This window comes from Capsicum annuum, unplaced genomic scaffold (genome assembly GCF_002878395.1).
Source record: "Capsicum annuum cultivar UCD-10X-F1 unplaced genomic scaffold, UCD10Xv1.1 ctg2547, whole genome shotgun sequence".
In the NCBI taxonomy this organism is placed as follows: domain Eukaryota; kingdom Viridiplantae; phylum Streptophyta; class Magnoliopsida; order Solanales; family Solanaceae; genus Capsicum; species Capsicum annuum.
This window is the reverse complement of record NW_025831672.1, coordinates 772,412-794,020: the sequence shown is the minus strand read 5'-3', so window position 1 is coordinate 794,020 and position 21,609 is coordinate 772,412. Positions and strand designations below refer to the sequence as shown.

General features: G+C 37.0%; 1 long non-coding RNA gene across 5 annotated transcripts; it reads left to right on the top strand.

The window, feature by feature from the left end:
* The first annotated feature begins 14,720 nt into the window (after positions 1 to 14,720).
* On the top strand, positions 14,721 to 21,259 carry LOC107842696. Of its 5 annotated transcripts, XR_007049374.1 has the most exons (9): positions 14,735 to 15,325; positions 15,841 to 16,009; positions 16,812 to 17,000; positions 17,712 to 17,780; positions 17,878 to 18,008; positions 18,879 to 19,042; positions 20,296 to 20,359; positions 20,794 to 20,874; positions 20,966 to 21,259. It is a non-coding gene; the product is annotated as an uncharacterized LOC107842696 (long non-coding RNA). The 5 variants fall into 5 exon arrangements; XR_007049372.1 differs by having other exon boundaries at positions 14,728 to 15,325; positions 16,812 to 17,780; XR_007049376.1 differs by having other exon boundaries at positions 14,734 to 15,325; positions 17,712 to 18,008.
* The last annotated feature ends 350 nt before the right edge of the window (positions 21,260 to 21,609 follow it).

Below are 21,609 nucleotides of genomic sequence, written 5' to 3'. Positions count from 1 at the left end.
GTTCCTAGTTCAAGAACTTCAAGAACCTCCAAAGTTCACCATTAATTCTGCAAATTTATTCAAGATTCTAAGTTCCTAGTTCAAGAACTCCAAGAACCATCATTCAAAGGCATGATTAACATCTTAAAAATGAGTATCGATCTAAAGTTCATCATTCAAGGTATGTGGGATTTTTCAACAAGAACTCTCTTTCGTTCTTGTGTCCAAAAGTAATTTTCTTTACAAAGGCATGATTTTTATTTGATTTTTAAAAATTTGAAGCATGAACCCATATCTTGTGATGATTATTATGAAATCTTGATATTTATGATTTTGAAAGATGAATTTACATGTGTGGAGATATAAAACATGAATCTTGAATGATATTTATCATGATTTTGATATTTGGGTCGTGAATCCCCATTGAAAATTGTGTTTTTTTGAGAAAGTATGTGTTATAAGCACGTTGATGTTGAATATTTGAGATATTTTGAATGATTTGACCTTTTGGTCTTAATAGAGTTGTTTTGAACTCGAGTGTGAAAGAAATCCACAACGTGGTTAGTTTTGATAGATGGGAAGCATGATGGCTCCTGATGTATATTTATATATTACTGAAATTGTTTTGTTGTGGATTGTCTTTGAAATGATCTGAGCTAAGTCCGGGAGAAATCTTTAGCGCCAAGTGAGAGGTATAAAGCGACCTTACTTTCCTAGAACTACATGCCCCCATAGGAGTGAGCCTGAGGCTGATTTATATAGTGATCACTAGTTTGTGTGGATTTGATATTGATAGTCCTACTCCGATAGGAAGGATAGGACAGCTCTCCCCAACGTGGGTTGTACGTTGGACTCCATGTAGCTTACATGGTTTATGTCGGTTATAGGATCTCCTAGTATATAATTATGAGAATTGATATTCTTGATGAACTGAAAGTGATTGACAAATTATATGATGACTCACATGTGTTATTGTACTTATTTCTTCCTCTCATGATTATGATGATTTTCTTCGGGCTATGTGAGTCTTTCATACATCCTGCATATTTCTTATAAATATCTATGATGATGATGTTTATACAACTGCATACACCCCCATATACTCGGTTCCTTTCCATGGTACTGACCCACATCTTCGAATGTAGGCTGCATTTTCTTGGAATGTAGGTCTAGGTTTTACAGTGATTCTTTGGGCACACTGTTCTACATCCTCTGTTGTGGTGAGTCCTTATATTCCGAGGACGTGATGTCTGATGTTATTTTCACGGAATTGTTTACATTTGATAACTGAGTATGAGTCAGTTGGGGTATGTCTCAATGGCTCGCTGGTTTTCTTGATTTTCTTAGAGGCTTGTCAGACTAGTATAGATATTGGGAGTTGACTAATAAGTCGTATTTTGTTATCTTTCTGAAATTTTTTTATTCTTGAATGATGATTACTCTATTGATATTTGAGGGTTATTTATGGAAACCCCGTTGATTTGTGTTAAACTGAATGAAAATTGCTCAAAGGGTTAGCTTGGGACTACTCGTAGCCTCAAGCACCGTGTGACGCTCTGGGACCCGTTTTCTGGGGCGTTACAATTTTGTAGGTGATAAAGTGTGAACGGAGAGATGAGTAATAATGCAAGTAATTTGTGCCCTTTTGATACCCCATTAGACGATGAGGGCTAATTAAATGAGGAGGGGCAAGCAAGTGCAATTCGCATCCCGCCAACCAACCGGAATGGTGTGTTTCATATGACTAGAGTTATGCTTCACATATTACAAATGAAAAGATTATATGGGGGTCAAGAATATGAGGACCCAAATTTTTTTTGAAGAACTTTGTGGAATTTTGTGCGCCATTTAACATAGCGCATATTACACAAGAATCTATTCAGCTTTGGCATTTCCTATTTTCACTAACGGGTGAAGCGGTGTTATGGATCCGCTCATTTCCACCTAGTTCAATTACATCTTAGGAGTATCTTACCATGGAGTTCCTTGATAGATATTTCCTACCATCGAAAATGCTTCAAAATTAGGAACTTCCAGAAAATGAATGGAGAATCATTATTTGAAGCTTGGGAGAGATTTAATAGAAAGCTAGCTCAATGTCCAAATCACGAAGTTCCAGATAAAATGCTTCTTGAGATTTTCTACAAAGATCTTGACCCATTGAACAAAACTGTGGTGGATAATGCGGCAGGTGGCTCTATAGTGAAATTGCATTATCTGGCGGCCTTCCAACTAATAGGTGAATTATCAAAACAAAATTGGGGGTGGCACACCCATGATGCCGAGCTCCTAGGACCCCTTCTACTACCTTCATGGTGACTAATGAGAAAAGAAAAGAAGATGAGGGAAAGGAGGAGAACATGGACAAGATGATGACCCAACTTGAGCATTTAACAAAACATGTTGTGGATGCACCCGCGAAAGCAGTAAATGCCATAGTATCAAATCCTTATGAAGATGATGATGAGGCAAATAAGTTGGATGAATAAATTTTGTACTTTGCAAAATACTCGGGGGTTCCTGCGCCGCCTATCAAAGGCAAGGTGGGAACCAAGGTTGGATGCATCATGACCGAGAGAGAGATTGGAGAGATAGGAAATGTGACTATGACCACTACATTTCTCCTCATGATATGTCTAAGGCGAAAAAGTCAAATACATCAACCCTAAAAGTTCAAGACCGAAGATGTTTTGACAAGAATCTTGAGTAGAGTTGAAGGTACGGTCAAAATAATCTGTGAGTTAAAGGGTGACTTCTCCATGCTCTCCCAAATGGTGTTGTATCATTCCTACTCCATCAAACCATTGGAGACCTATGTCGGGAAAATCTCCATATAACTAAATGCAAGGGTGAGAGGTAGACTTCTGAGTGACACAATTACTAAACCAAAGAATGAAGTACAAGTCCTAGCAATTATCGCTAGAAGTGGAAAGGCACATAAAGATCCCCTTAGAGGAGATGTAAGTGAAAATATGCCCAAGGCCAAGAAAAATGAGGTGATGCCTCAAAGAAGAGAGGCAAATGATGAGAAAGAGATAGATAAAAGTGATAAGGAGGTGGGCAAAGTTGAAAAGCCGCAAGAAGAAGCAATGCCAACCATTCATGTTCCTCCATCGTTTCCTCAATAGTTGCATTAAAAGGAAAAGAGTGACAAATTGAGAAAATTTGTGACAAAACTTAGCAATCTTTCAATAATAATACCACTACTAGAGGTGATCCAAGAGATTTCAGGATATGCTAAGTTAATGAAAAAGCCAATGTCCATGAAGAATCTCGTTGAGGGTGATAACATTGAGGTTACTCATGGGTGTAGTGCTATAATGTATAGTAAAGTTGCAAAAAATAAAGATGACTCCGGATCATTCATTATCCCTTACACCATTGGGACTCATGAGTTTGCAAAAGCTCTTTTTGACCTTGGTGCAAGCATCAACCTAATTCCCTTTGTCATTTATAAGAAACTTGGCTTTGACTCTCCTACATCGACCTTGATGCAACTTTTGATGGCGGACCGGTCCATAAAAAGGCTTTGGGTATATTATTTGATGTTCTTCTGAAGGTGGACAAATTTATTCTCCTAATGGATTTTTTTGTATTGGATTATGAGATAGACCAAGAGGTACCTATCATTCTTGGCCATCTTCTCTTGGCTATTGGGAGAGCCATTGTCGATCTAGAGCTGGGGGCGATGAAATTTTGGGTACAAGAAGATGAGGTCTCATTAAAAATTTGCAAGTCAAAGAAGCAAACTGTGGAGCTCCAAGTAGTATCCGTGGTGGATGTTGAGAATGAGAAAGTGAATAATGAGGGGTTTGAGGACGCGCCGTGAGATTGAAAGAGTAAAGAACTCTTGTCACGACGATAACTAAGGCTCTAGGTGGGACGTAACCCATAAATTCCATGAGAGTAGCTCATACACTTTTTGATATGTTCTCATAGTGTTGATATTGTCTTTTAAATTTGAATAACCCATGCATTTGTGGCACTTTAGATTGTATCGAATAAGCTAAAAAGGGAAAAGTCTTTGAAAATTGAGTAAAATAATGAACAAAGAAAAATAGCGGAGCAAACTGCACTCAGTTACTGCAATCACGACCCCCATGAGCAGTCGTAGTTGTGCCGGTATTAGCAATCATGGTCCCCTACGCGGCCGTGGTCACTTCAGTCAGTTAACTCCTAGTTTTCCCTCATTTCCCTCACACTTCCTTTCAAGATTGTACTCTCAAATTTAGGCTAAATTTTGGTCAAATTGTGAGCTCTTAAACAGCCTCTTTGCACATTCCTTTTTTTAACACAACTCTAGTAAATGACATGAACCCATTCTTTTATTTTTGAAAATAGGTCATAGAGTGCATGAATAAGAAAGGGCCTACAATCGCTAATTGTTATGCTTTCCATATAGTTATATTTATTATTGGTGTGATGATGGTTGCATGATTGAGGTGTGCACAAGTTGGGAAATCTTGAGTACCCAATAGTTTGTACAAAAGGTAGGCTAATAAGATATGTATGCCAAGTGTTTGATTAATTGCTCAAATGAACTTTCAATAGTAATATCTGCTTTTTGAAGGGCACATTCACATACATCTATAACATTGTCCACATGACTTTCATTTGCACACATATTGTAGAACATGCTAGCAGTCTAAAATTGGGGAAAATCTGAGTATGCAGAGCTTACACGGAACTAGCCTCAGGTGTCACGATCGTGGTCCTAGATAGTAAACACAGTAATGCAAACACAGTCCTAGACTCGCGATCGCGGTAACTGAGGACAGGTCTGTGTAAGGTTAAAAAATCATGTACTTCTAATTTTTATCCTGGAAACTATACGCACTTAGTTCAATGAACTTTAATGGTCAATAAAGCATAACTTGTATGATTAAAATGACATCAAAAGATATAATGTGTCTTTAGTGCTTTCAGGACAACCTAATAGACAATTATGATCATATTCGATTCATGGTACCCGAATGCCACACTCACTACTACATTGATCTTTAAAAGACAAAGATGCTCTTGGAAAGAGGTATATGTTTGGAGAATATACCAGAGAAACTATCAGCCTTCCACGACAAAGTTAAAGCCACAAGGTGGAAGTGCTTTGCCCCGTATCCATGCCTTACAAATGAACAATAGGTCTATAAATTTTATACAAATATTAGTGAAGTATCTTTATCAAACCCACTCAATGTTATTGTCAAGATTCGGGGAAAGCCGGTGAAAGTTGGGGCTAAATAAATCAATGATGTTTATGGGATCAAACAGGCAGACATAGATGAATTCAAAGCAAAGCGGTGTAAATAAGGGAATTGGTTGTAACAATGGCTATGTCTCAAAAAGAAAGTCTCGTGGACCAAAACTAAAAGCAATATTTCTATGAACGACTTTACTTTTGAGGCTCTAATATGGTTGCATATCATTTGTACCCGAGTGTTTCCTTGCACTAACATGACAACAGTCCCTGAATTGCATGCACGTATGATTGCTTGTATTTTAGATGATATTCCATTGGATGTTGGTCTACTCGTGGTCAATGAAATAGATCATTTAAAAAACCAAAGGGGTACGAATCTCTTATACTCCTCTTTGATTACTAAGATTTGCAAAAAAATGAGGGTGAAAGAGTATGCTAGTGATACATGGGTGTGTCGTAGCACATCTATCTACCCATTAAGGATTCGAGGAGAAGGCGCACTAGGCAAAAGCAAGAAAAAGGATTAACTTGGAAGAGACAACATAAAGAAAACCCGAACCTCATAGGTCAACCACTATGGGACCTCTTGAAGAGATTGGAATTAATATTACAACCATTAAAGAGATTGTGTCTAGCTTGCCTCAAGGGTCGGGAGAGACCTCCAGCATATATCACTCATATGTGTCACGTGCTGAGTATGATGAGTATAAGGAGGACCAAAAGAAGCAAAAAACTACCCTTGATGCAGATTTAGGGAGCACTCTTATCTCCTTAATCCTTGATTATTTATGCAGTAGGGACACTGGTACCTTTTCAATTAGGGGTGTCTCCTTATTTATTTAATTTGGGCATGTATTATTGATATTCTGCATACTTTTCTGCTCTTTTGGATAGTTCTTATATTTTTTTGGGTTGTAATATTTGGGAACTTTGATGGTGCCTACATCTGCACGGAGTAGTTATTTTGTTCTTGTTTCATTAATTTGTGATTTTAGTTTCTAACCATAAATGCAAGGGATGTCAGAGTACATGTGGAATTGATGATTGGGATTCACATTTACACCTATTGGTGAAGTCTTAGTAACCATATGAAAGTCCACCCATACTATAGTTTGCAATGTAAGACGATAGCTTGGGTTGTTTCCATGATTAGCAAAATTTTGCAAGGTTTGGATACAAAAGCAAACACCCTCTTCTGTCTAAAAATTTTGCCAAAGTCGAAGGCATGTACATGAGAAACTTTGTGATAGCTTTCTCTCTCTTTCTTTGACTCTAAAAGTTGATTTCAAAAAAATAGGGGATACTCCCCCCCTTGTCTTGAGTGAGGAGAATAATTGACCCCTGTTGAAAACATTGGCATGCCGTGTGTGTGAGCTTGATTGTATACATCCCATGTTTTCTTGTACTATCTAGTACTTGCCCCCTTTAGTCTTTCAAAACTAAATTTTGGTTGTGCTTGCTGGGTAAAATGATCATTGGTCATCATGTGATTGTGGAAACCTACTTTAGCCTAAAATGTCCACCAATACATAGGAGTTACCCCTAGTTACCCTCTTTTAGCCTTTGGACTTTTCTTTGGCAACCATACTATAACGTGTGACCGTTCTGCTTATGCTCTCTTGAACTCTATCCTACTTGAACTTAAGAATGAAAATTGAGGCTAAAAGCCTAAGTTGGGGGTGATGTAAAGAGAAAGGAAGTGTAGTGAGCCACGAAGTCATAAAAAGAAAAGGAACCTTCAAATCTAGCAAGTAGGATTTTGCTTTGATGGAAAAGATAGTCCATCGAAAGAACGAGTTACATAAATCTTGAGGCAAGCATAAAAAGTGAGGCAAAGAGGTGAAAAGACTTTGGGTAAAGCAAAAAAGACAAAGTGGGTAAAGTAAAAAAAGACAAAGAAGTGGCTTAATAATCAAAAAGTGATGAGTATATGATGTATAGGTTTAAGGAGGGTATAGCCTTATTGTCCTAAATTGCTATCCTACCCTACCCTAAACCTAAATTACAAGTTCAAAAATTTCTCTGTGATTTCCAACCAAGTGTGTTTATTGTAGTGGCGATTGAAAATAGGGGCAAGCCTATGGCATGGCACTTGTAACATGAAGAGTTCCTATTGAGACTGAGTGATTGCACTTAAATTTCCTTGTTGTGTAATTGGTACCTAGGTATGTGAACCTGTATGTGAACCTTTCTTTCTTGTGAGGGGGCATGTAGGTTAATTAAGGTGGGTGATTTTGTAATCTTTTGTGCAATAAGATGAGTGGATGTATAACATGATTGTAACCGGCTTATGGGTCACTTCTAGAGTGTTAGTAATTGTAACATAGTCATTCTCCAAGATCCATTGCATCCTTCCTCACTCTATTTTTTGATAAGAGGTATTATTAATACTTTTCTATCCATGTGTGAAAAGCTTTTTGTGGTAGAAACCAAGTTGAAGTCTTTATTGTCATTAGGAACATAAATAAGGACATACATGGAAAGGGTCTCATGGAAAGAGGTAGTGTTGCTTAGGGAAAATCAAGGATCTAAGTTGGGGGTGTTGATAAGTGGTAATCCTACCACTCATTCGCACTAATCATGCATGCATACCACCATGTTTTGTATTAGAAAATGAGGCATCATATGGATTTAAGTGCACTAACACCTACATTTTATAGGTATAAAGTGGAGAAGGTGGGCATATGTGTAGTAAATAGAAGAAAAAGGAGTGCAGCTGGAAACCTGAAGCAGTTAGCCTTAGTTACTACGACCGCAGTCAGTCAACATGGTCAGCAAAGCGTGGTCGCAGAACCTAAACACAGTCGCGTAACACGGTTTCGAACAAACATACGCGATCGCGGATCAATGAGAACAGGCCCAAGGGAAGAATTGTAAAATGTCATGGACGAATCCTAAATCATATATAAGCAAAAACCCTTTTTTCTTTGGGCATTGCTTACCTTATAACATAGTTTTAAATTCGAAGCTTTAAAACTTAATTTGGAAAAGTTGCAATTAACATTGGAGACTTAAATTTCTTAGTTGCTTTGTGGAGAATGAATGTTTTTGATGACCCACATGGTATATTTCTCTTTACATTCTTCATGAGTAGCTAAATAATTTAGTCTTTGGATTATGTTGAACTAGAGTGTGATTGTGTATGGGTATTGTTGTGTTTGCATGGATTTAAGTTGTTGTGTATGGATTTCACCATTGCTTGAGCTTATGTGTTAGAATTTGATGGGTGAAAACTCCAAATCTCCAAATGGGTTTGGTGAGTGAAAGCTCCATGCTCTAGAAACCCTTTGTCATCCTCAAAAAAGGAATTTAGGTAAATATTAGGTAACCCATAACATCCTTGAAAGAGGGTTATCAAGGGACAAACAATGGTGAACAACTAAGCCTATGGTTTACTACCCTTTGAAATCTTAGAAATAAGTGTTTACAGAGTGTAAATTATGTCAAGAACATCATCCTAGAAAGAGGGATGCTTGGTTGAGGTTTTGGGTGGTTATATAAACTCCACACTTGTTAGGTGTTCGAAAGAGCCAATGGGTGAAACATTAGGGTTTTATTGAAAGATTGACTTCAATAATCTTCGACCTATCCTATCCGTGAACTAACAACTAAAGTCCATAGTAAACCAACATTATCCCGCATGCTTTGCCTCTAAGGATACATAATCCCAAGATCTCTCCTAACCTTGAGTTTAAACCTAAGATAGCATTTACCGCCTACTTGTTGAATGTTGTGTGAAAAGTTTTCTAACAATTCCCCAATTTATTTATACAGGTTATTTTCATTAGCATTCCAGGAAACCTCATAGTAACTTGAGCATCCATAGGTTTGATGTCTATAGCATTCACTCCCTGAGATTCGACCCCAATTTACATTGGGTTACTTGACAATGACCGCCTCACCCATCAATCATGGGAGTGCGGTTAGCGCTATCATTTATGATGTCTACTTAAGCGGTCTGATAACTACTAAAGCGTCTAGGTGGGGACCCATCTTGGATGCTAAAGCAATCACTTGGCCGCTTAAGTGACCACCACTTAAGCGACAACACTGGCTGAAACTTGATTTTTGCTAAATTTTCATTGGACGCTCGGGATTCATTTGGAATTTGGTGAATGAAAATGAACAATGTTACGTATAAAATAGACATTTCAAACTCAATTAAGCAATCTAAATTTTCATCTGAGGTTTTTTCAACGTAGTATGTGTCCCACACCCAATGACCATTTTTATCAAAATCCACTCAATAGCCCAAAAGCCTTGGGACCAAAACCAAAGGTCCTCCTCACCTAAAATTGGCATTCCAGAGATGAAGGAACTATCAGAATTGGCATACGAGGTTGCTAACCTTATGTTTACACCCGATAGCTAGTCCTTAAGAGTGAAAACTTAAAAATAGGGAGTTGGCTCTTAAAACCAAATGTATTACCCGGTAATCAAGCTGTGAGATCCAACAAGTCACAAATGAGTTGGGGCAGCTATTAGAAATATCTAAATGGAAAAAAAGTGTGTACTGCTACAAAAGACTTACAGGTTCATTATAATATCCACTACTAAAATGACTTTTATCCACAAAAGTAATAGGGTTATGATGCACCTGAGGGATTGAACAGGTGGGGATGATGAGCCCGCATCTCGATGTCGATCTCCAAAGTATAATGGGTTGTGTTTCTAATAAACCTTAACCACTAGAATCTCTATAGACCAAAACTACTTGACATCACTGGCTAATATGAGAACTTGCGCATCTATGAAAGTCAACCTCTCATTCAACTAAACTGAGTCCCACAAAAGCACATATGGCTTATCAGGAATATAATGATGCAACATAGAAACATAAAAACTGGGTGAACAATGGGAAAACTAAGGGAAAGTCCAACTCATAAGCTACCTCTCTAACTTTCCAAAGTATCTTAAATGGCCCAATATAGCTGGGGCTAAGCTTGCCCTTTCTCTCGAACCTCATCACACCCTTTATGGATGATACTCGAAGGAATACTCGGTCTCCAACTCCAAACCTCAGGGCACGAAGTCTACAATCTGCATAAGCTTGTTTCCTGATTTAAGCTACCCCCAGCCTATCCTAAATCACCAAAATTCACTCCAACGACTCCCAAACTAAGTCAATACAATAGGGCCTAACCTTAGTGGTCTCAAACCACCCTATCGGAGATAAAAAATGCCTACTATATAATGCATCAAATGGGTCCATGTAAATGCTTGAATAGTAGCTATTACTCTAGGCAAACTCTACTATTGCTAAGGGTTTCGCTCATGGACCTCCAAAGTCTATAACACAAGCCCAAAGCATATCCTTGAGAATGTGAATAGTCCTTTCTGACTGCCTATCAGCTGAGGGTAAAGAAAGGTGATAAGGTCCACCTGAGTACCCAACTCTCCCTAAAAAGTCCTCTAGATAAAAGAAGTCAATATCAAGTCTCTGTCTAAAATAATAGATATGGGCCCTCCATGCAGGTGAACGATTAGGCAAACCTCTCAGCACTGAAGGATATCTGAATATCAAGGAAATATGCCGATTTAGTCAATGGATATACAATGACATAAGTGTCATTGGAACCATGAGAGATGCGCGGCAACCACTAACAAAGTCCATGGTGATCCGCTCCTACTTATACTAGAGAATGGTCACTCTCTGAATCAGGCTAACTGGTCGAGCATCAAAGGCCTTTACCTGCTAACAACACAAGAAATAATCCATAAAGTTTACGCCTCTCTTAATGCCACTCTACCACTAGTGTTGCCTCAAATCTCTATATATCTTAGTTGTCCCAGGGTAAATAGAGTATCTAGAGCTATGAACGTCACATAATATTAACTAAATCAACTCTCCAACTCACATAATACTATTGCAGCCATCATATCTCAAAATACCCTTCGAATCTATGGTAGCCCCCTTAGACTCACCCTTTAAGACCTGATCATGGATGCCATAAAGTCTACTATCCTTAAACTGATCAGTCTAAATCTGCTGAAATAAAGAACACTTGCTTCAACACTAGCAAGGATTCTCCTAGAGTTGGAAATTTCAAGTCAAACCATCTAGTTGGCTAAGGACTGAATGCCCCACACCAATGACCACTCAAAAACTCAAATAGATGCAAATCTACCCATACTCACTGCCTTTCGTCTCAAGGCATCCACTACTATATTTTTCTTGCCTGGATAGTATAGAATAGAGATGCTATAATCCTTTAGGTACTCTATTTATCTGTGTTGTATCGAATTAAGATCTCTTTAATTCATAAGGTGTTAAAGACTATGTTGATCATTGTAGATCTCATAATGAACGCCATACAAGTAATGCCTCCAAATTCTAAATGCAAATCTAGCGCTGCCAACTCCAGATAATGAGTGGACTAGTTGCAGTAATGAACCTTTATCTACCTCCATGCATAAGAAATAACTTAGCCTTGCTGCATCAGAACACAACCCTAACAAACATTGAAAGCATCACAATGCATGGTGAACCCCTTGCGCTCGACAGGAAGAATCAATGTATGAGATAATGTGAGCAAGTCCTTAAGCTACCAAAATCTCGACTTGCACTCTGTATACTACTAAAAAGGAACCTACTTCCTAGTCAATCTAGTCATTTATGCTGCAATAGTAACAAAACCCTTAACAAATTTCCTGTAGTATCCTGCTAGACTAATAAAGCTACGAGCCTCTAACGAAGATGTAGGTCTAGCCCAATCACGAATAGCCTCAATCTTCACTGGATCTATAATAATTCTATCCTTAGACACCACATGTCTAAGGAATGTAATAGGCTAGAACACACACTTTAAGAATTTGGCAAAAAACCTATGATATCTCAAAGTTTGGAGAACAATTTGCAAATACTACTCATGCTACTCCCTACTCCTAAAATGCACAAGAATATCATCATGAACACAATCATGAAGGAGTCAAAATAAGGTTAGAACACGCAGTTCATCAAATCTATGAACACGACTAGGGCATTGGTTAACCTAAAATACATCACTAGGAACTTATAATGGCCATAGCGAGTCTTGAAGGCTATCTTTATGATGTCCTCAGCTCAAATCCCCAAGTAATGGTAATCGAATCTTAAGTTAATCTTAGAGAACACCGCTGCTCCTCGAAGTTGGTTAAACAAGTCATTAATACGAGGCATAGAATATATATTCTTCACTATCACATTATTCAGCTACCGATAAATAATGAGCATACTCATACATCCATTTTTTTTACTCACGAACATAATAAGAGCACCCTAAGGCAACACACTCAGCCTAATAAAATACTTACCTAGAATATCCTGAAATTGAGAATTCAGCTCCTTAAGATCATTAGAAGCCATATGGTAAGGTTTCATTATTATAGGTTGGTTGCCCATCTCAAGATCAATAACAAGTTCAATAGCATGCTTAGGAGGAAGGACAGGTAGATTGGTAGAGAAGTCATCATAAAAATCATAGGCTATAGGAACAGAATCAAGTGAAGGACTCTCTGCACTAACATCACAAAATATAAGAAAGATAAGATTAACAACCCTTTGATATAAGTCTCCTATCCAAAACATAAGAAATAATCGTCATTGTCATATGACTAATAGATCTCTACCATACAATCAAGGGTATTCTAGGCATGGCTAAGGTAACAGTCTTGGAAAAACTATCTAACACTTCAGATAAGAGGATATGTCCAGAATCACATCAAAGTCCACTATATCTAACACAATAAGATCATCCTTTGTATCAAACTCTTTAACAATAAAAAAACACATAATTTATAAACTTGATCCACTTCTAAAGAACATGTAATGAGATAGATAAAGTCTCCTAAGACAACTCTAACTGTGGTATATAATAAGTAGACATATATGTATAAGTGGATCACGGATTAAAGAAAATAATAGTCGGATAATGGTACACTGAGATAGTACCTATTATAGCAACATCTGAACATTAGTGTACCTCTAGTCTACTAGGTATAATATATAAATGACCTTGCCCATTACCTGTTTGGGTGCCTAACCAGCTTTCCTCCATACCTACCTGAGGAGCTCCTCGAGAACCCTAGGGACCACCCCTGTAACCCTTTATACCACCTTTGTCTGGGGTAGCATTTTCCTAATCGGCCGAATATTTTACACTATAGATTTAACTACCCCATATAGAGGACACTCTCTAGAATAATGATCGAAGACCTTACATTCACAGAAAACCCCTGGTAATTCAATTTGACTAAGCCAAAATAGCCCCTTTGATTAGAAAACCCTAAATGTATGGCCATCAAAGGCTAATTATTGCTCTAATACAGATAATTACTATAATTGGGATGATCCCCATCAGTAGTCTAAAATATGGCTTGAATGGGCATACAAGAAAGATCTTGATGCTGATAAGACTAATATGAAAGGTAACTACCCTGAGAACTTATTCCTCTAAACTGTGAGCTGCTTCATCCCCCATTGAAACTACCCTAATAATGAGGCCTCTTATCGCTAACCCCTTGGGCCTTGTGATTTATCACCTCCATAGTTTGATAATAATAAAATACCTCAATAAAAGACCTACCAGCAGCAACCAAGATCTGAATAGCCATGCAAAGAGGAAGTCTTAATCCTTAAACAAAACACCAAATTTATTCATACTCAGTCAGTAAGATAGTTATAGCATGCCTGGCCAACTCCTAAAATCATGTCTCATATCTAACATAATCATAGAGCCCATTCCCAAATTAGAGAAATAATCTCTCAAATGCTCAAAGAGGCTACAGGTCATATACTTCTCTAAGAAGACCTCGGATAACTTAGTTCATAGCAAAAGAGGATATCAAGCTGGCCAAGAATCAATATAACCTCTACACCGATGTCTAGTTGTTGTGTCTATTAGAAAGTAGTGTAATAAACTTCACGAGCCTTCATTAGGCCTAAATTATAGAGCCTATCCTCGAAGTAGTTAAGAACGAAAGCATCCTCGCCTAAAGAGCTTAAAAATAGGCAAAATCAAACACAAAAATCTACTCAATATCTTTTGCTTCTCAAAAAACATAGCCGGATGGGTGACTACCAGCTCAGTAACTACAGACAGTAGTGAGACCTCAACTCTAGGAGCTGCAACTATAAGATATACCTCTGCATCTATATCACTCTGATCCATAGACTGAACAACATCAGATGGTGCTCCACTAACTAATCCCAGAAACTAGACAAAACCATCTCTGAGCATCGACTAAGAGATAAACCCCAGTGGAGCCTAGGTTACCCACTATCCCACGCTCACTACTAGAAATTACTCCTATTGCAACAAATCTTTTGGCAATGGTTTCAAAAGCATTGCTATAAGGCATCTATTGTAGCGCTTCCAACCGTTGCAAAAAAAATTGTGTTAGGTGAACTATTTTGTGCAATAACTGTTGTGATTGATTGATAACCATTAAAATTTATACAAATGGTTTCATGAACCGTTTCCATAAAGTCACCTATGACAACACTTAGTTGACAAAAAAAGCAATTGCATCAGTTGTAATTGATTCCCTCCCAAATTTTTCATTGTATCTGCCAAAAACTAAAATAATATATAATAAAAATTAAAGAAGCATATAAAGAAAATTTCCGATTACTGTTGAAAATTTCCCATTTTCAACCACATACCGCCAGTACGCTTATTTTTCGATTCAAACTTGTGCATCTTCACTTGCAGTTCCTTCTTCTCGCTCTCTGATTCCTCGATTGACAACTTGAGCTTACCAATTCTTTACTTGTTGACGTCATTCTCGTGAAGAAGCTAAGTTTTCTCTTGCTCTAATGCGGTGATTTTTTGCTTCAGTGCCACCGAGGTTTTCGCCCATGCATCAGAAGTTTTCGACGACGCGCTGGACCACACACCACAAGTACGCTCCATCCACACACCACACACCACACACCACCAGTAGCTCCGTCCACTCATCACCAGTAGCTCCGACCACACACCACCAGTACACTCCGACCATACACCACCAGTACGCGACCACAATCACCACCAATCGACCACCAGTGTGTGCTCCGACCAAAAATCAGCTTCTCCACTGCTCTGACAACCACTTCTATTTCATCTCTCAATTTGCACTTCAATTTCCGAGAATATTTGGGGTTTTCTTCTTTAATTTGGTGATTTTAAGGTTAGGGTATTTTTCTAATTGATAATTTTGACCAAATTTTTTGAGTTTCTATTTTGGAGTTTTCTTTTAGCAGATGCTCCTTTGTGATTTGAAAATGAGTTGGAAATCAGAAATCCAAGTCAAGGAGCTTAAAAAAGGATTGTTGGTATATATGGTTGTGTCGATTACCTCTTATCATGGATTTATTGTTTGTTTTGATATTGATGATTGTAGGTAACACCATATTGTTTTTTTGGTCCCAATCTTTTGCAATATTTTTTTTTTTCATGATGTTTAATGTTTTTGTACATATTTCCAGTATGCTTAGGTTTGTAAAATAATTCCATCTAATGTAGTCTATTGAACTCAATTTGCTTTGCTAATTTTCTCTCAAACATTAGGGTTATATTTGTCGGATTGCTAATTTGTTATTTAATGGACTGTGTGTTGGATAACATTCCAATTATAAATATTCAAGTGTTACTTTTTTTGTGCGCGTTAGATTTTGGGTTTTAATTCTTTAAGTCAACCTGCAGGTGATGCAAAAAAGGCGGATCATTTGACATCCCATGATGGAGCTAATGAGAAACTCTATTTGTTCAAAACACACTTGCTTGAAGAAGGCACAATTGATGTTGTGGTTGATGTATGTGAAGGTGTATTTCATACAACGTCCCTTTTTACCATGGAATCAAACGTCCACAGGTTCCTCACTCATTCTCCTGATTAATATGGTTTTGATGGCTACTTTTGCAAGCATGCTCTTAGGAATTTCATAGTTAGTCTCGTTGTAGCATTCCTTTATTATTCATGAATTGTTGTTCTTTCTGTTATTTATACCGATATAGTTCTTCTAGTTATCACGGTACTCTCAAATTTAGATGACTTTTTACTTGTTCTATCCTAAAAAATAATATCACCCTTTTATATTTTAAAATGATTTAAATTTAGAATTTTTGTTTATCTTTTGATGAGATGATTTATAGTCATACAAGTTTCTAATACTTGTTTTAAACTAAGAGTTTCAAAAGTTTTCATTTCTTTCTTGCCTTGAAGGGTGTGGCCTAGTGGTCAATGAAAGGGGTCGATAACCATAAGGTCTCACATTCAAATTTCAGAATAGACATAAATACCAGGTGATTTCTACATATTTTTTCTAGCCTTGGTGGATAGAGTTACCTCGTCCTTATAGGTTGTTGGAGGTGGCAGGTACACCATAGAATTAGTCGAGCCAAGTGAATGTTGGCTGAATGCCATGATTACTAAAAAAAATAGTCTTCCCTTATTTCATAAACTTTGAGCGCAATTTGAAAAACCACATATAATAAGATACTATCTCAAAGGATTACTGTTGTTCACTTTTATTAGTTAAATATAAGAAAATCATACCTACAAAGCTGGCTATAGCTGTCTTGGATTTGTTAGTCCTATTTCACTATTTTAGTTTCTAGTTTCTGGTTTTTTCATCTATTGATGTAATGGAATATCCCTACTGTTAAACGTGTAGGCTGAGATGATTGATCCTGCATTAAGGGGACACTTAATGTACTTGGATCAGTGGCTAAGACACCATCTGTTAGAAGAGTGGTTTTGACATAATCTGTAGCAGCAGTTGCTTTCAATGGCAAGCGAAGAACACATTAAATGGTGTTGGCTTATTATCGAAACTTGGCTTTTCTGTGGGAGGATGGTAGAGGTACTAAAGTTGTTCAGAAGCGGTGAAGGCTTATCAATTTTTTAAAATCCAATATAAGTGTCTAGTTTTGAAGAAATGGTTTTGAATTATGTTTACGTTTTAACCATCTTTGGTCTCGGTTAACTATAAAAGAATTTTTTCAATAAAAATAATACAATATTGCAAAATTTACAATGTGTGCATCTTTGCTCATAGAGCAATGATAGAGCGTGAAAATGGTTCTTTGATTAGCACTACACTTTGATAATATACAAAAAAGTTTTTTCAATTATCTTTCTCTTATACATATGCCAAGTGGTAAAACTAATGAAGGTTGACTAGAAAATATGTTATGGTATATATGCATAACAACACAACTTTCTCCCTTTATCCGATTTTGGGTCCGATAATGTGAATGTGCTCATGTATATGGATATGGTATATATACACAGCAATGGTAAGATATCCTATGTAATTCCACTAGTGGGGTGTGGGGAGGATAGTAAAATGGATGGAAGCAAATTGTTTATCTTTAGTTTTAGTAGACCATGTTAAGCAGGAGGTGTGGCTGAGATACTCATCGCATTCCAGTTCACGGTTATTCTTACCTCTGTTTATATAGAAAAGGTACTGGACCATGTTACTAGTCTAAATAGGTCTAAGCAAACATACTTACATTTTCTCTTTTGAGAAACATAACCAGAACTATTTTGGTTGCGTGTTGTTATACAGTGCTGAACAGTAATCACAGGGGGGTCTTAATCTTCGAACATACTTGATTTTGGTAGGCCCACTACAATTGTAAGTTTGCAAGATTGCTATCTTCCCATCTCTATTGTGTGTAACTCAGAACCTTTTAAGATAGATGTTGTTCACTTCTCATGCTTTGATGAAACAGAGAACTTGTTGGCCAAATACTGGAAGCATTAGAAGAAATTGGTTCTTTAGCTTAAAAATGATTTCAGTGACATTAGCCTTTTGAGTAACCAAGGTTCTACTCTTCTCATATAGAAGCTTTTACGACAAAAGGTACTGATGGTAGAGCTCCTCTGTATCTCAAACTGCCGGGTTTGAAATTTTAATAAGTTCTATTTTCACATGAATATATTCCAATACTTTTACTATTCGGCCATTTATTTATCAAAGAAGTCACACGAAATATTTCATTCACATCTTACAATTTAATCATAAATGCTAATTATTATCATTTGAACTAGTGCTCAGTCATTTCTATTTTTTATTTCACATATTTGAACTTTAATTGGTGGGGGCGTATTCCTGTTATGACTCCGTATTCAATGCTCCGTGTTCCGTGTTCCATGTTTATTACGAATATGTGTGCTTTCCTCTGCTTTATATTCCTGCATTCCTGCTTGACTCTGTTTTATATTCCTTATGGGTGCCGTATCTATGTTATGTCATCTGCTTCTGTGCTGTACTATGTGTTTGTGTGATATCTCGTGACTTGAGCCGGGGGTCTTTCGGAAACAGCCTTTCTACTTCATCAGAGGTAGAGGTATGGACTGCGTACATCTTACCCCCCCCCAGACCCCACGAAGTGGGAATACACTGGGTTTGTTGTTGTTGTTGTTGTTGAACTTTAATCTGCCATGTGTATTTATACGCTAATCTTCTAGATGACTGTGGTTGCATCGTAGGTTAGCTGTTTGTTCTTGCAGAAACCTTTTACATTTATCATAACAGATCTCCTAACACTATCGTATTAGAGTAGGCCAATTTTTATAGATAAGAAAAGAGTAGCACATATTTTTAGAAACCGCGATACCTGGAAAATAATGAGGTGTTGTCTTTTAGCGAGGCTTGTGGTGATATCATTGTCGTAGCTCTTTTGGGGCATATGGAGTTAATTATTGACTCATGTTTTATTGCTTTTTCCAGCTCTGGTATATACTTTCGAATACATTGGCTAAGGATGCTGAATGGAAGTTTGTGAAAGATAAAACTTTTGATAATGGTTACAATAAACCCAGCAACGGTTATAGGAAGTTTGTTTCAACCAACAACTAATACAAGTTGTGCTGCCATCTTACAATTGCTAAATGGTATGCTTTATGTCAAAGCAACTGATGTGTCTTTGATCTCGCCACCTGAACGTAGTTGTTTTATTTCTGATTGTTCTTTAAGATTTTGAAAGGAAAAAAATGGGATATTGATTGGTTATGTAACTGTTTTCCTAAAGTATTTCTTCAAGAGAATGAATCTAATAAATCAGTTTTTATTTTTGTCTATTCTGATAAGGGACGACCCGGTTCATACCTACTCCGTAGGTGTCGGGGAGGGGGGGGACCACTCCGGGCCTGACCTACGCGCCCTCACCCCAGCTTCGCTGGAGGGGCGTTTCGAACCCCCGACCCTGGCACACCACGGTAAGCAAGCTTACCGCTGAGCCAAGGCCATCCCTCAACTTCAGTAAATTAAATTAAATAGGTCTACTTTGTATCCATAACTTCAGAAAATTTAAGTTGGCCTACTTTTAATCCATGCTTCTTGCAATGTCCTTCAATCTTGATGAGTAAATGTTACAAATACTAATTTTATAGTGATTCATAATATGTTTAAATTCTTTTTACCATTTCACCTACATGGATCCTTTTCTTTTAGTTAGCTTTTTCTTGTCCAACAACATTAACTTTGGCTCAGTCTCAAACAAGTCGAGGTCGACAATATGAATCCACACTATCACCTATATGTATCCTTTTCTTTTTGTTAGCTTTTTCTCGGATTGGGCATTAAAAATGTGGAGTTCGAGATGCTGGGAACATGTAAAAAGGTAGTTTTGTTGTGCCATTTGGCTGTAGTAGGTTCTCCTTTTGTATATATCTATTCTCTTTTGAAAGTGCAAGTGCAAGAGAATTTTGCACAATGTGATTGTTGTTTAGTATTTCTAGTGAGTCCTGTTAGGGGTACAAAATATTATGTGTTGCAATAAACTTCCAAGAATTTAGATTCTATGTCTTCTGTCCTTGTTCCTTTTTTTTGCCCTGAAAAATTCGTAATTGGTGACTTTAGGTGCTTCAATATATCTATTAATTATTTCGACTTTCTTTTATCTTCTCTGTTTATGGATCCTTTTCAATTCTGTCTTCTGAAGTCTTGTAAACACTAGAAAAAAATTGAACCTTAGGTAGCTGGTTCTTCTACTTTAAAAATTGGTAACCATTATTTAAGAATAAACTATTTAGTATGTATACTATACTGAAACCATATTTTTAAAGAAATCCAACCTACTGTCCTTGTGCAGTTGATCCTATATTGTTAGGCTTGTTTCCTAATGTCAACTTAAATGATTTTGCAGGTATTCTCTGTTAACACTTGTATCAGAAGCCATATGCCATTTAATATATCCATTTTGTTGGCAGGTGTGTTTTACTGGTTTATAAAATATTTTGGATCTGTGGCTGCTTATTCAAATTTCTATCATGTGTATTTTATCTATTTATATATTTGAATATATGAATTTATATATGCATTTATGTTGTATATATGTATGCATGTATATCTACATGTTTGTATATACATTTATGTAATGCCTCTATCGTATGGGGACTTTATTATGTTTTGAGGTTTCCATGGACTGTCATCTGATTTTTTGATGTTTGTTGTGCTGACACATGTCTACATTCTATTTGGCTGTAGTAGGTTCTCCTTTTGTATATATCTATTCTCTTTTGAAAGTGCAAGTGCAAGAGAATTTTGCACAACGTGATTGTTGTTTAGTATTTCTAGTGATTCCTGCTGGGGGGATTCTCTTGTTTCCTGCTGTTTTAGTCTATTCATGCTTTTCTTTTCTTAGGTGACTATCTCCAAGGATGATACTGTCATTCTTGATGGTGCTGATGGTCAAAAGAAGTTCATAGAGGAACGTTGTGATCAGGTTTTGTCATGCTTCTTTTTGCACCAATATCGATACAAACAGTGCACTTTAGTATGGGGTTGACATATAATTGTGCTCTTTGTATTTGCAGATTAAATCAGCCATTGAATTGAGCACATCTGACTATGACAAGGAATGCAAGAAAGTCTAGCTAAGATTTCAGGGGGTCTTACTGAAATGCATGTTTAAGGGATCGTTCAGAACTTTTTGTAAACTTATGACAACTCTTGAATTGTGAAATTATATTTTATATTTGCTTTTCGTATAGGTTGGATATTTTACATTACGATTAGTCGATTAATGTATTCCTATGTGATTTATATTATATTTCAGTGTAATATTTATTATTATATAATTAATTTCTTATTTCTTTATTGTGATGGTACATCTATAGTCCGTTGCAATAACTTTTAAAATACCATTGCAGTAGGTGCCAAAAACCATTGAGATAGCTTTAAAAACTGTTGCAATATTATAAGAAAGTCGTTGCAATAGGGTTCTGCCAATGGTTGCAAACAGCTGCCACATATCTATTGCATCAATTAGAAATTGTTGCAATTGGAAAAAATAAGTGTTGCATCTGAAGATAGAATAACCGTTGCTATAGATGAGTCTATGGCGACGGTTTTGATTCGTTGCAATTGAAAAAAAAAAGTGTTACAATAGAAGAAAGAATAACTGTTGCTATAGATAAGTCTATGGTGATGGTTCTCAAAACCGTTGCTAAGACCATTA